Below are 14,831 nucleotides of genomic sequence, written 5' to 3' on the forward strand. Positions count from 1 at the left end.
AAAAAAAAACAAAACAAAACTCATGCCACTGAACTATAAATGGCATTTCTCATCTGCAGTCTGAAGTGGTACAGTTAACCTCAGGATTCTTATTGCCTCATTCTGCTCCTTGTATAGGCCAAACCTGAATCTGTCCCTCCAAAAGGTATGGGATTTTCTAATCCAGGGGAGGGGAAGGAGTGACCTGCCATATGCTGTTGGACTACAACTCCCATCATGCTTGACTGCTGGCTGATGGGAGTTGGAGTACAACAACATTTCATATTGTGATTTTATGCCCTGAAAACTGTGGATATAGGGCAGTATGAAAATTTAATAAAAAGAATAATATTTGGACAAGTCACAGGTTCCCCATCACCCTTCTACACATTATTCAAAGGTAGAGTGGCGGGCCAATATGGTGGAATTCTGACTTGCGCCATTTCAAAATAAAGGTGACTGGGCCATATTTTGAATCCTTCCCTGTATAAAAATTTCCCTGCATATAGTAGTATCCAAACAGAAAATACATGCAGGAAGATTATTAACATGTGGTGCATTCAAAATCATAACCCCTGCCTTCACTTGGAAAGACTAGGTTTCCCCCCTAAAAAATAATGTCCAAAATTTGGGGGCGGCTTATACACAGATAGATCTCTCCCCATTTTCTTAAATCGGAGTCCCTCCAAAATAGGTAAAGGTAAAGGTAAAGGTACCCCTGCCCGTACGGGCCAGTCTTGCCAGACTCTAGGGTTGTGTGCCCATCTCACTCAAGAGGCCGGGGGCCAGCGCTGTCCGGAGACACTTCCGGGTCACGTGGCCAGCGTGACATCGCTGCTCTGGCGAGCCAGAGCCGCACACGGAAACGCCGTTTACCTTCCCGCTAGTAAGCGGTCCCTATTTATCTACTTGCACCCGGGGGTGCTTTTGAACTGCTAGGTTGGCAGGCGCTGGGACCGAACAACGGAAGCGCACCCCGCTGCGGGGATTCGAACCGCCGACCTTTTGATCGGCAAGCCCTAGACGCTGAGGCTTTTACCCACAGCGCCACCCGCGTCCCCTTCCCTCCAAAATAGGGGGCGTCTTATAGACAGAAAAATACGGCAATTCAGAATTCTGCCACCTCGGGCTGCCACGTCCTCCAGCTCCTTAGAATCATAGAAGTGTAGAGTTGGAAGGGACCACCAGGGTCATCTAGCTCAACTCGCTGCAATGCAGGAATATTTTGCCCGATACGGGGCTCAAATCCATGCCCCCTGAAGTCAAGCGTCTTGTGGGAGTTCTTGCAGTGTGGCTACATTCTACATTTGCTGCTACATAGCTATGGGGGTATCCATACATGAACTCCAGAGGGCTGTACAGGTTAGTCCCACCCCACTGCTGCCGCCCCTGCTGTCCATGTGTCCAGGTATGAGAAGAAGAGATGTGATAGCCATCTTCAAATATCTGAAGGGCTGTCACATGAAAGATGGAGCAAGCTTGGTTTCTCCTGCTCTGGCTTCAAGTTAAAAAGGTAAAGGTAAAGGGACCCCTGGCCATTAGGTCCAGTCACAGACAACTCTGGGGTTGCGGCGCTCTTCTCGCTTTACTGGCTGAGGGAGCTGGCGTACAGCTTCCTGGTCATGTGGCCAGCATGACTAAGCCGCTTCTGGTGAACCAGAGCAGCACACGGAAACGCCGTTTACCTTCCCGCCAGAGTGGTACCTATTTATCTACTTGCACTTGGACGTGCTTTCAAACTGCTAGGGTGGCAGGAGGCTTCAAGTTACAAGAAAGGAAATTCCAACTAAACATTGGGAAGAACTTTCTGACAGCAGAAGCTGTTTGGCAGTGGAACGGTCCCCCTTGGGAGTTTGTGGACCTGGAGGTTGGACGGCCATCTATCATGGATGCTTTAGCTGAGATTCCTGCATTGCAAGGGGGTTGGACTCTAGGATTCTATATGCACACAGCAACCTTCTTGTGGAGGTGTTTTATTCACACACATCCATATGTAAGCAAGGGCACTTCACATGGCTGGAGGTGGGGGAATGGCTGGCAGATGAGAGTGGAGCTGGTCCATGTGGCTTCCTCACAGTCCTCTGGAGCCGCATGAGCACCATACACATAAAGCGGTTTCATTCCATTTCAACAGGCATGGCTTCCCCACAAAGAATCCTGGGAATTGTAGTTTGTTAAGGGGCTGAGAGTTGTTGGGAGACGCCGATTTCTCTCACACAGCTACAGCTCTCAAAATGATTTAACAGTCAGTCCCTCTTCCCAAGGAACTCTGGGAATTGTAGCCCTGTGAAGAGACCAGAGGATATTGATTATACCTGCATTTTTTGAAAAACAACAACTCATATATTTTGGCATAAATCATGTCTGAATTCTCACTGCTTTTTTAGGGTTGATTATTTTAGTATACTGTACTTTGCATACATTACATTCATAATTTTCATTTCGTTATGTTTAGAGCGCTGCATTAATGTTGAAAGTGCTTTATGGTATTTATTTCATTTCTACAACAGCCTTAGGTGATAGATTATTAATATCCCCATTTTACAAATGAAAGTTGAGATTGCCCTCCTCAGTCTAAGGCCAATACTCTGCCAACTACACCACTTTTCACAGCATGTGGTTAAGCCACTAAAATGCTTCACTTGATGTGACCATGACTAATCACATACTCCGTGGTTGAAATTCTAGCTTCTGAAATACTTAGAAATGAACAAACTGTGAAGTAATGAAATGCAGATTGCAAAACTCTGGGCCGAGATGAGATTTCTGATCAGAACTCGCATTACACGTTTGTGAAATTCACTGCACATGAACACTGTGTTCGTACAGTTGCTTTGCAATAAAAATGAGAAACATCGCAAATCAAATCTTTGTCTTAACTTGCCATGTGTGCTACAAGGAGAGTTTGAGAACAACGTTTAGCATGTCTGTAGCCCTGTAGACTGGTGTTCTAAGTGCTTCTCATATGTTTTTATTAAATCTTACAACAGCCCTATAAAGTAGGTCAGTATTATTCTCATCCCCATATTTAGATGAAACAGAGATACTGGCTTCTGAAGTAAGTTTACAACAGGATATTTGGACAGTGGACTGCCCGCTTTATAGCATATTTACATCATGCGTCACAACAAACAATAAACCACATAATTTAATGGAATTTACTCCTAGTCCCGAGTAAATGCTTTTGGAACTATAACCTTAGCCACTCTGCTATGCTAGTTCTATGTGAGCCGGTTTTTAGATGGAGGCCATAAAGGGAAAGGGACCCCTGACCATTAGGTCCAGTCGTGACCGACTCTGGGGTTGCGGCACTCATCTCGCTTTATTGGCTGAGGGAGCCGGCGTACAGCTTCCAGGTCATGTGGCCAGCATGACTAAACTGCTTCTGGCGAACCAGAGCAGCGCACGGAAATGCCGGTGACCTTCCCGCCAGAGTGGTACCTATTTATCTACTTGCACTTTGACGTGTTTTTGAACTGCTAGGTTGGCAGGAGCAGGGACCGAGCAACGGGAGCTCACCTCGTCGCAGGGATTCGAACCGCCGACCTTCTGATCGGCATGTCCTAGGCTCTGTGGTTTAACCCACAGTGCCACCCGCGTCCCCAATAGATGGAGGCCATATAATACTGTTATAGCACCAGTTGCCAGTGCTTTTTTTCTGGGGGGACGCAGAGGTACACATAACCCTAAACATTTTGTGTATCTAAGTTTGGCCTCATTGAGGGGCAGTATTTCAATGTGAGTAGGAAAATGAGAGTACCCCTAAACATTTCTTTTTAGGGGGAAAAAGCACTGCCAGTTGCCGTTTTGAGTGCTCAATGTACATTTCTTCAGTGTTTATGCTTCATATTCATATAGCGCTTTCCAACACTCAAAGCACTTTACAGTTGCGATCCACAGCAAACCTGTAAGACAAATCAATATTACCTTTCCCCATATTGCAGGTAGGGAAACTGAGGCTGAAACAAAACCGTTTGTGTCCGTAGTGCCAGTGCGTTGGGGAGGAGCCCAAAACAACAGTGGCTGCCTGCCTAAGATCCCCTTATGGGTTTATGCATGATACTTGAGTGGGAACTTCCCAAGTCATAACTCATGTGCAAGCAGCCTGGTTCAGCGCATGGTTACTACTCAAAACTAAGCCGCCCTTTCAGCTACGCTCTGTTCCCAAGATGGCACATGCCTCAGCATGTTCGCTAGTCCCACTGACTTCAGCGCCACTTGCACATCACTGTATGGCACAAACTGTCAGCTGATGTGTCAGCAGCCGAGCCAAATCTCTCCCTCACCCCAATATGGTAGTTGATACGCAGCATCCATGTGGTTGGGGGGCAAAAGGTTCTCAGGGTGCATAGAGCAAAATCCTAGTGGTTGTGGTCCCTTCACCCCCCCTAAAATATTTGAGGGGGTTGTCCCCCCAAAAAAGTTGATAGGCATTGCCATTCAAATGGTGTGTGCATAGGGGCCAACTCCTAGGTGCTGAGGTCCTTTTGCTCCCCACAAAATATTTGAGGGGACTGCCCCCCCCAAAAAAATCGATAGGCATTTCCATTCAAATCGTGTGCACCAGGACTAGTGATTGATTGTGCAAGACGGGGTAAAGGTAAAGGTAAAGGGACCCCTGACCATTAGGTCCAGTCGTGGCTGACTCTGGGGTTGCGGTGCTCATCTCGCTTTATTTGCCGAGGGAGCCGGCGTACAGCTTCCGGGTCATGTGGCCAGCATGACTAAGCCGCTTCTGGCGAACCAGAGCAGCACATGGAAACGCCGTTTACCTTCCCGCTGGAGCGGTACCTATTTATCTACTTGCACTTTGATGTGCTTTCGAACTGCTAGGTTGGCAGGAGCAGGGACCAAGCAACGGGAGCTCATCCCGTCGAGGGGATTCGAACCGCCGACCTTCTGATCAGCAAGCCCTAAGCTCTGTGGTTTAACCCACAGCACCACCTGTGTCCCTTAAGACGGGGCATACCCACCCACCCCCCAATTTTTTTTACTCAAGTTGGCACCCCAGTTGGGCTGTCTAGTTGTGGGTGAGAGCAGTGGCGTAGCGTGGGTTGTCAGCACCCGGGGCAAGGCAAGTTCTTTGCGCCCCCTAACCCGTGGATTTGCGCCCCCTAACCCGTGGATTTGCGCCCCCTAACCTGTGGATTGGCCCTAACCCCAGATGTTGCGCCCGGTGCGGCCGGCCCCCCCTGCGCCCCCCACGCTACGCCACTGGGTGAGAGTAAGAGAGAGAGAGAGAGAAAGAGAGAGAGAACTATGGTCCCGCTGCTCAGAGCAGTGCTTCAAGCCCCCCCGGTTGTGGGGTGTGCCAGGCCCAGCCTTGCTTTTTCAAGGGGGGGAGAGTGCCCCCTACTGAAGCCTCTGCGCCATCGCCTGCGTCGCGCGCTCTTTGCGCGGCTTGAAGAGCGCAACTCCTTCTTCCCTCGGATGCGGGTCAGGACTCCACGCCTGGTCTTTGCTTCCGCCGGCCTGCAACTAATCAACATGCAGAGCCTTGCCTGGAGGATTACACAAACCGCACACACTTCAATTGCCTTCTCCTTCTCTCTCCTCTCTCTCTCTCCCCCCCCCCCAACTTCGCCTCTCTCCATCTTCCCCTCCTGGAGCCTGTCCCATCCCCCCCCCCGCCTTTTTCCCAGTTACCAGGCAACGGCACAAAGGGAGAGAAGGAGTGCGGAGGCCAAGCGAGGGCCCCGAGTCCTTTGCAAGAATGGAGGGGAATGCGAGGCAACCCAATCAGAGCCTCTGTACCTGGGAAGCGAGCGAGGCATAATGGAGAGCCAGAGCCATTGAAAGGCGGGGGAGGCGGGAGGGGGGCCGGCAGGGAAAGAGGAACACACAGCGATCATGTTCTACAAAGGGCAGGCAGGGCAAGGGACCGAAATGCAGGAGGAAAAATAACGAGGAAGCAAGCATCCGCCTCCTCCTCCTCCTCCAACTGGGGTGAAGATAACAAATGTGACATTCAAGGCGAGAGCTGGGCTTCTGGAAAGATGGCTGGCAGTGCAATTGAGGTCCCCTTCATTCTTTTTCGCCTTGGAACAAGCCTTATTAAAATTGCCACATGGAATTTATCTACAGCTCTGCCCACCCCCATCCCCCCCAAAAAGGAAGGGGAGGAGGTTTCCAGAAGAAGAAGAAGAAAAAACACGTTTAGCTATAGTCATGGTTCTTCCACAGGCAACAACTCCATGTGTTTTTTACACCCTCACCTTCTCATCGTATATTTTTGCATTTTAAAAGAATAATAATAATAATAATAATAATAATAATAATAATAATAATTTATTATTATTTATACCCCGCCCATCTGGCTGGGCTTCCCCAGCCACTCTGGGCGGCTTCCAAAAGAATATTAAAATACTATAATACATCAAACATTAAAAGCTTCCCGAAACAGGGCTGTCTTCAGATGTCTTCTAAAGGCCTGGTAGTTGTTGTTCTCTTTGACATCTGGTGGGAGGGCGTTCCACAGGGAGGGCGCCACTACCGAGAAGGCCCTCTGCCTGGTTCCCTGTAACTTGGCTTCTCGCAGTGAGGGAACCGCCAGAAGGCCCTCAGTGCTGGACCTCAGTGTCTGGGTAGAACGATGGGGGTGGAGACGCTCCTTCAGATATACTGGACCAGAATGCCCAAGGCCCCTTTAAACAACGTTACTGAGTAGCTACAAGGGCATCTAAGTATGTGCAGAGCGCTTTTACCTTGCCACTGAGCAACTACAGCAGTTTGCCCATATCCTGAGAACCAAGAAGCAGGCCTCCTTCCCAGGCCGATGACAGGGACCCTGTGCGGTCCTGGGCTGCAGCATCACCCTCTTTTTAAGCACAATACTGTTGCCTCTTCCCTTGGCAGCCTTCTGGGAACACAGACCCAATAAATATAACTGAAGTCTTCTAGCTTGTGGTTGTACCCCCGTTCTACTACTAAGCCTTATCTTGGTCAGGGGAAGGAGGGCTTTAGCTCGATGGTGGAGAGCATTAGAAGCTTCCAGGTTCAATCCTTGCCACCACTAGTTAGGGTTAGGATTGCACCTTACCTGAAGCCCTGGGGAAGCAGGACCAATCAGAATGCTGCATTCTGGATCCTATTGTTCCGGGACCAATCAGACTGCTGCATTTTGGATCCTATTCAACTCAGTACATAACAGCAGTGTAAACAATAACAGTGCAAGGCAGTTTTCCTCTCTTCTGATGCACTAACTTGCCTTAAACCTACTTTTCACCACTGGTTGGTTGCAGGTCATCAGAATATATTACACTGCATAGCTGTGATTTTTTAAAATGTCCGTTGAGGCATTTTTCTTCCAAGCTCTGGAGCCCAGGGTCTGTTCTGTTCCAGGCCTGTGCCAGCCACAGAGGTTTGTCGCAGGTTATGGATGCACATGTGAATGTAAGAGGAAGGGAAAAGTTGTAGCGTTGTCCACTGCCTTGTTCTGGTCAATGAGACCAATCGAAATGCTCTTCCTGCGCTTTAAAGCATGAATATCTCTTATGGGCACAATCCTCCAGGAAATTTTCGTTTGCAAGACCTATTGAAATTAATGGGAGCCCACATTTCAATGGTCCCTGTGCAGGAAAATTTACTGGCTGATAGGAGTGCCTCTCTCTTAGTATGAACGTCTGTTCCAGATGATAAACAACCCACACTACAACGTTCATATTAGTCACAATCCAGCTCCAAGTATGATATCCTGTCCACATAAGAGCACGAGAATAGCTCTGTCGGAGCAGACCAAAGGTCCGTCTACTTCAGGGGTAGGCAACCTAAGGCCCAGGGGCCAAATCCGGCCCAATGGCCTTCTCAATCTGGCCCATGGACGGTCCAGGAATCAGCATGTTTTTACATGAGTAGAATGTGTGCTTTGATTTAAAATGCATCTCTGGGTTATTTGTGGGGCACAGGAATTCGTTCAGACTTTTTTTCCAAAATATAGTCCGGCCCACCACATGGTCTGAGGGACGGTGGACTGGCCCACGGCTGAAAAAGGTTGCGGACCCCTGATCTAGTTTCTCACCATGGCAAACCAGATGTCTATGGGATGCCTCCAAGCAGGACTTGAGTGCAACATCGATCTCCCCACTGGTGTTCTCCAGCAAGTGACATTCCCAGGCATACTTCTCCGACCATGGAGGCAGAACAGAGGCATCACAGATATCAGGGCCTGAGAATTTTATCCCCTTTGCAGGTCCATGCTCTCGAGGTGTGTTGGGGTGTGCATAAGAGAACAGTTGCTGCTTAGGTAATAGCCTAATGAAAGTTTAAAAACTGATAGAGGTAGACAGAGAGGAAGTTGGGTATCTTGTGACCAGTGACATCACAGAAGGTATTCATTGGTTGCCCGTAACATTGGCGTGCGCACATCTCCGTGTAGTGATTGGAGCAATGGGTCTCAAACTTTTTCCTCTGGGCTACACTTTCAGAATAAAAAATTGCTTGTGCCACACCACATTTGGAAAAACATTGGGAAACAGAAGGAAACGGAGCGATGCTCACTTTGTAACATAGAACACAGCTATCACCATGGGAAATCCAGAAAGTATAAAGCAATGCAGCTACATTACGTAAGAACATGAATCATTCCCAAAATATAATGATAAACTGGTCGCTTACATATGCACCTGAAGTATGTATGCAAACTCAATGAGAAGTGTGAGCTCGTTTTTGCCAGGTAGCCTCAATTACTGTATATGAGGTCTAATTTGAAGCAAACTCTCATCTCTTCATCAGAGCAAAGCAGCTTTTCTGTTTTCTGATCTTTCATATTTCATAGAATCAGAGAATTGTAGAGTTGGAAAGGACCCTGGGGGTCATCTAGTCCAGCCCCCTGAAATGCAGGAATATGCAGCTGCCCCCAAATGGGGACTGATTTGTCAAGAGTTGAAAATCCCTGTTCGCAACAATGTGTCACGGAGAACTGTAGCCAATGCTTTCGAAGAGAGGCATGGATACTGTTTCTGGTTGTATATCCAACAAAAAAATACTTTGAAACTATACTACCCTAAAATGTTTAAATGTGGGGGGTTTTTTAGTGTCCTTGAATCTTCCCACCACACTTGCCGTTCTCTAAAGCCACACCCTTTGAGAACTAGAGGGTTAGAGTGTTGGACTAGGACCTGGGAGTGGTTGGGGACCTGAGCCAGATGGGCGGGGTATAAATAATAAATTATTATTATTATTATTATTATTATTATTATTATTATTATTATTATTATTCTCCTCACTGGGTGATCTTGGGCTAGCCACTGCCTCTCAGCCAAACCTACCTTGCACAATTTCTGTAGAGATTAACTGAACTCTTTTTCCAAGGTAAAATGTGGGATCTAAAAGCAATGAAATTATTATCATCGTCATCATCATCATCCCACACTTCAATTACAAAAGCAATGCTCTGTGTCGGCTATGGTGTGAAAACATGGTTGTGCAAGTAACATAAGCAACTATATATATTTTTTGAAGCGGATAAAATTACTTCCAGCCATCAGCTTCCCTAGCAATGGTAGCTCCTCCAAACCCAGAAAGCATGACGAAGAAGAGTCGCCTGTTTGAACAGGGAGTTGTACTAAAATAGAGACGGTAGACCCATCTGCTGCTGTCAAGGCTAACCCGATACATTCTGATGTTTGAAGCAAGGCTATCCAAGTGGCACTCTGCTCCACAGTCAAAAAGAAACTGGAATAACTCACAAGTTGCTGCCTTTAAACAACATCCACAATTTGTCAGATTTTGTGAGGCAGTCACCTCACGGTTCTTTGCGGTTGCCATTTCTCCCATGTTAAGCCCTTGTCAGCAACCTGTTTGTACACCTAGCAACCAATTACATCTCACGGTGAAGAAAGCCTGACATGTTTAACAGGTCAGGAAGCACAGGGTCAAGAATGAATGCTTGTGGAAAAGCAAATATTAATACAGAACTTGAGACTAGTGCTAGACATTACTGTGTAATGGCTTGTGTACCTCTCTGTCCTTGTGCTGTTTCGTTTTTCCATATTTTTAAAAAACTTGTTGGTAGAGTTTGTTACTTTAGAATAAAAAATATAAAATATCGCCAAACGAAGGTAAGCAAGAACCAAATACATCCACTCTATAAAAGCACCCACCCTTTCGCTAGTCCACTATAATCTGCAATCTTATTGTTCCCAGCAAGCCAATGCCCCAGTTGCACCAGTGTAACATTGGCACAACTTCGTCAAGATTCTCTGTAATCTCAGTGCAAAAATTAAGGAGAAAACAATAGAACAGCCAAAAGCATAGAACAAAAGCAACCCCACCCGTGTCCTTGTCTACTGAACCACAACAGCAGGTAAGAAGCAGATATATTATAGAGTCCTGTTGACCCTCCAAAGTTTCATGCAGGACCACAGAGGTTGTATAAGAACACAAGGACTCTATATAAAGGTAAAGGTAAAGGGACCCCTGACCATTAGGTTCAGTCGTGGCCGACTCTGGGGTTGCGGCGCTCATCTCACTTTATTGGCTGAGGGAGCCGGCGTACAGCTTCTGGGTCATGTGGCCAGCATGACTAAGCCTCTTCTGGTGAACCAGAGCAGCGCATGGAAACACCGTTTACCTTCCCGCCGGAGCGGTAACTATTTATCTACTTGCACTTTGACGTGCTTTTGAACTGCTAGGTTGGCAGGAGCAGGGACCGAGCAACGGGAGCTCACCCCGTTGCGGGGATTCAAACCGCCAACCTTCTGATCGGCAAGTCCTAGGCTCTGTGGTTTAACCCACAGCGCCACCCGCATCCTACTTCTAAAGGTAAAGGTAAAGGTACCCCTGCCCGTACGGGCCAGTCTTGCCAGACTCTAGGGTTGTGCGCTCATCTCACTCTATAGGCCGGGAGCCAGCGCTGTCCGCAGACACTTCCGGGTCACATGGACAGCGTGACAAGCTGCATCTGGCGAGCCAGTGCAGCACACAGAACGCTGTTTACCTTCCCGCTGGTAAGCGGTCCCTATTTATCTACTTGCACCCGGGGGTGCTTTCGAACTGCTAGGTTGACAGGCGCTGGGACCAAACGACGGGAGCGCACCCCGCCGCGGGGATTCGAACCGCCGACCTTCTGATCGGCAAGTCCTAGGCTCTGTGGTTTCACCCACAGTGCCACCCACAACCCTCAGGACTTTATATACATGGCTATAAAGGCTTTCATGGCTCAGGACCTCAATACCTTAAGATTTGCCTCTCCCCATATTGAACCGAACCTGTGCTTGTCACCTGAGGCCTTTCTCTGTGTCCTCCATCCCAGAGAGGTTTGGATAGTGGCAATATGAGAATGGGCCAGAGAGATTCGCCTGGCGCCTTCATTATATGTTTTTAGGCGCCAGACAAAAATGTTCCTCTTCAACCAGGCCTTTGGCTGATTAATATTCTACAGACTTTTAAATGTGTCTGTGGGAAAGGGGGTTAGTGTTTCACTGTTTTGTTTTACTTGTATGTTTTTATCCTGTGTTTTATTCTGTGAACCACCCCGAGATCTTCGTATAAAGAGCATAATAATAATAATAATAATAATAATAATAATAATAATAATATTTTTTTATTTATATCCTGCCCATCTGGCTGGGTTTCCCCAGCCACTCTGGGTGGTTTCCAACCGAATATCAAAAACAATACAGCATCAGACATTAAAAACTTCCCTAAACAGGGCTGCCTTCAGTTGTCTTTTAAAAGTAAAATAGTTGTTTATTGCCTTGACATCTGCTGGGAGGGCATTCCACAGGGCAGGCGCCACTACCGAGAAGGCCCTCTGCCTGGTTCCCTGTAACCTCACTTCTCGCAGCGAGGGAACCGCAAGAAAGCCCTCAGCGCTGGACCTCAGTGTCTGGGCTGAACGATGGGGGTGGAGACGCTCCTTCAGGTATACAGTATATAAATCTAATCAAATAATCAAAAAAGACTGTAGAGAACTTTTAAGTCTCCCACATGTCCTGCCACTCCCTCGCCCACCCGGGGAAATGGAACAAACGTAAACTGGGTTTTCCAAGCATTGGTATTTGCTCTGATTCCGTGGTAAAGAGAGGATTTTCCCAGGGAATGCAGGGAGGCAAACGGAAAACCATCACACCTGTGCCAAAAAGCGTGGGACAAACAGAAAGCATCTTGGACCCGTGAAGTCCGGAATGAGCAGAAATGTGGATGAACCCTGAATCCGACATCCCATTGTGCCAGAGCAGGCAGAACAGTTGGAAGCGGATGTTCAGCGATGGGTTTTCTTTGTTCCCCTTTGCGTTCAACGGAAGAGTTTTAACTTACAACATGCCTGTGGTCACTGTAATATTATGCTGGTATGTGGGCCAGGTGAGAGGTTTGAGGGAGCAGAGGATTTGGTGTAAGCCCGTTCTTCCTCTGCCAGCACCCTATTTGGAGACTGCCATCCATGGAGTTAAGATGGAGTCAGGCATATGGAGTGCCTGGCCAGATTATCCCTGACGTTGTGCCTGGATAGGGGGATTTACAGTGCACCCTAAAGCCCCTGGCCAACATATCTGAGGTAAAAGATTGTGCCCAAATTCCCTTTCCAAGGGCCGCCCCATAAACTTTCTGACTATTGTTACCTCAAAGGTGTTTTTGGTTTTGTTTTTTTGTTTACTTTTTAACCTGTCATGTTCAAAACCCCTTCAAAACCAGTTCAAGCCATTTGGAAATAAAGAGAAGGTTCTTATTGTTTGAGTTGGTTTAATCACTAGAGGGGAACAGTCAGTATGACCCACATTACTTAAGCACTCTAACAGGCATTTTTAGATGACAAATTCCTGATACTTATCTATTTTTGTGTGCGCGCGCACGTGCACATATATATATTATAAATGTGTGTGTGTACATATAACACACACACACACCCTGTGCCAAGGTTATCCAAACTTTGCACAAGAAAAACTGAATCCCGCAACCTTTATAAATTAGGCAACTTAAGCAAATTTTAATATTTGTTATCATGCATAATTTATTCTGCTTCTCCTAGCTATAGGGAGGCATGAGGAGCTATGCAGGGCACTGAAACCTCTTCTCCATCTCTCTCTCTCTCTCTCTCTCTCTCTCTCTCTCTCTCTCTCTCTCACACACACACACACACACACACACACACACACACTATCGCTGAGCCATTCTTCACAGCCACAGGAACTATCTAGGAGGGATGGGGAACCTGCGGCTCTCCAGGTATTGTTGTACTCTGTCTCCCAACGCCCACACCCAACAAAGCCGATAGTCAAAGGATGACAGTTGTTGTTATCCAACAACATCTGGAAAGCTATAGGTTCTCTACCCTTAAACAAATGAAAACAGGGGTTCTTGTACCCTGCCCTGCATTTGGTGGCTTTTCTGTGCTTGCACAGAACTACAGAATAAATAGGGAGCTGGCCATAAGCACAACACCATCAAGAGACACACTAAATATTAAATGCAGTAATTGTTTTAGAAGCCACGGTTGGAGCACACAGTTGACAGTGGATAAACTAAGTGGGGAGGGACATTCCAGCTTTCCTGCCCAAACAAAAATTTAAAACTCTTAAAGGGGAGAAGCTGCTCTTTGGGGAAAGGGATCAGAAGTAGAAAAACAACAAGCAGAGAAAACGCTTCGACTCCATACACCTACACACACCATGTCTCCACTATCAGGTCATGCAATATGGAAGTGACTTACAAAACAGAAAAAGAGGTTTTGGACTACAGTTAGCAACATAAGAGACCGGCTGGATGAGACCAAGGGCCTATAGACACCAGCATTTTTCTTTCTTGAAGTCAGTAAGCAACAGAATTAGGACATACATCTCATAGACGTTGCAATTTGTTTTGAGCACATTGACTAAAGTGAGCACTAGCAAATATGATGTGCTTGCAGGACAAAATAAAAAATCTGGGTGCAATAGAGTGACAAGTTCTGCCATGCAAACAAGCCCCATTGAATCGGATGGCACTGCTCTTTATGCAGGTCCCATTCAATTTGATGCCACTTGGGCAGGAGGTCTTGTGCCCTTGATAGAACTGAAACGCACAAGTCCCGTACTCCTTCACCGACACGGCTTGGTCCAATATACAAGCCGTCACCGATCAATTTAGCAGCTCTCCAATGGGCAGTGTGAAGAGGCGATGTTCGCCGGATAGATTGTCTAGTAAAATCATTATCTTCTCTGCCCACAGGACACACATTGTACTTCAAAATCACATTGCCGACGGGAAGTCGTCCAGTTCAGCTAATCATCTACAAGGGCATTTTCCCCAATGCAGTCGAAGAAGGAATGTCAGAGCAACTTACCCCCAAGAGATACGTGTGGCAGCAAATGTTCAGAGTCCAGTTCTGCTGCCAGTCTTGAGGCAAATCTCTATCCTGCCAGATGTTGCTTTCTGTGGGGCTGATAGACCCTGAACAGGACTCAAGCCTTTAAAAACCTGATCTGGTGTAACATTTATATTATGTCGGCATAGCTCTCCCCTTCTCCTCTTCTGAGTAATGTCATAATGTGGCAGTTCTTAACGTCTGGTGGAGCTAATTCTTTACCTTCAAGCTTTGTACTCAACCCTATGAGGTACAGGTAAATACTCAAAAGATTTCTGACCCTTCGGATTTTCCACAATAGTCCCTTCCCTCCAAGGAAAAGCTAAAGCATTAAGGCCTTTTTAAGGCTGATCGCTGAAGAATTGATGCTTTTGAATTATGGTTCTGGAGGAGACTCTTGAGAGTCCCATGGGCTGCAAGAAGAGCAAACCTCTCCATTCTGAAGGAAATCAGCCCTGAGTGCTCACTGGAAGGGCAGAGCCTGAAGCTGAGGCTCCAAGACTTTGGCCACCTCATGAGAAGAGAAGACTCCCTGGGAAAGACCCTGATGTTGGGAAAGATGGAGGGCACA

Source organism: Podarcis muralis, chromosome 17 (assembly GCF_964188315.1).
Source record: "Podarcis muralis chromosome 17, rPodMur119.hap1.1, whole genome shotgun sequence".
NCBI lineage: Eukaryota > Metazoa > Chordata > Lepidosauria > Squamata > Lacertidae > Podarcis > Podarcis muralis.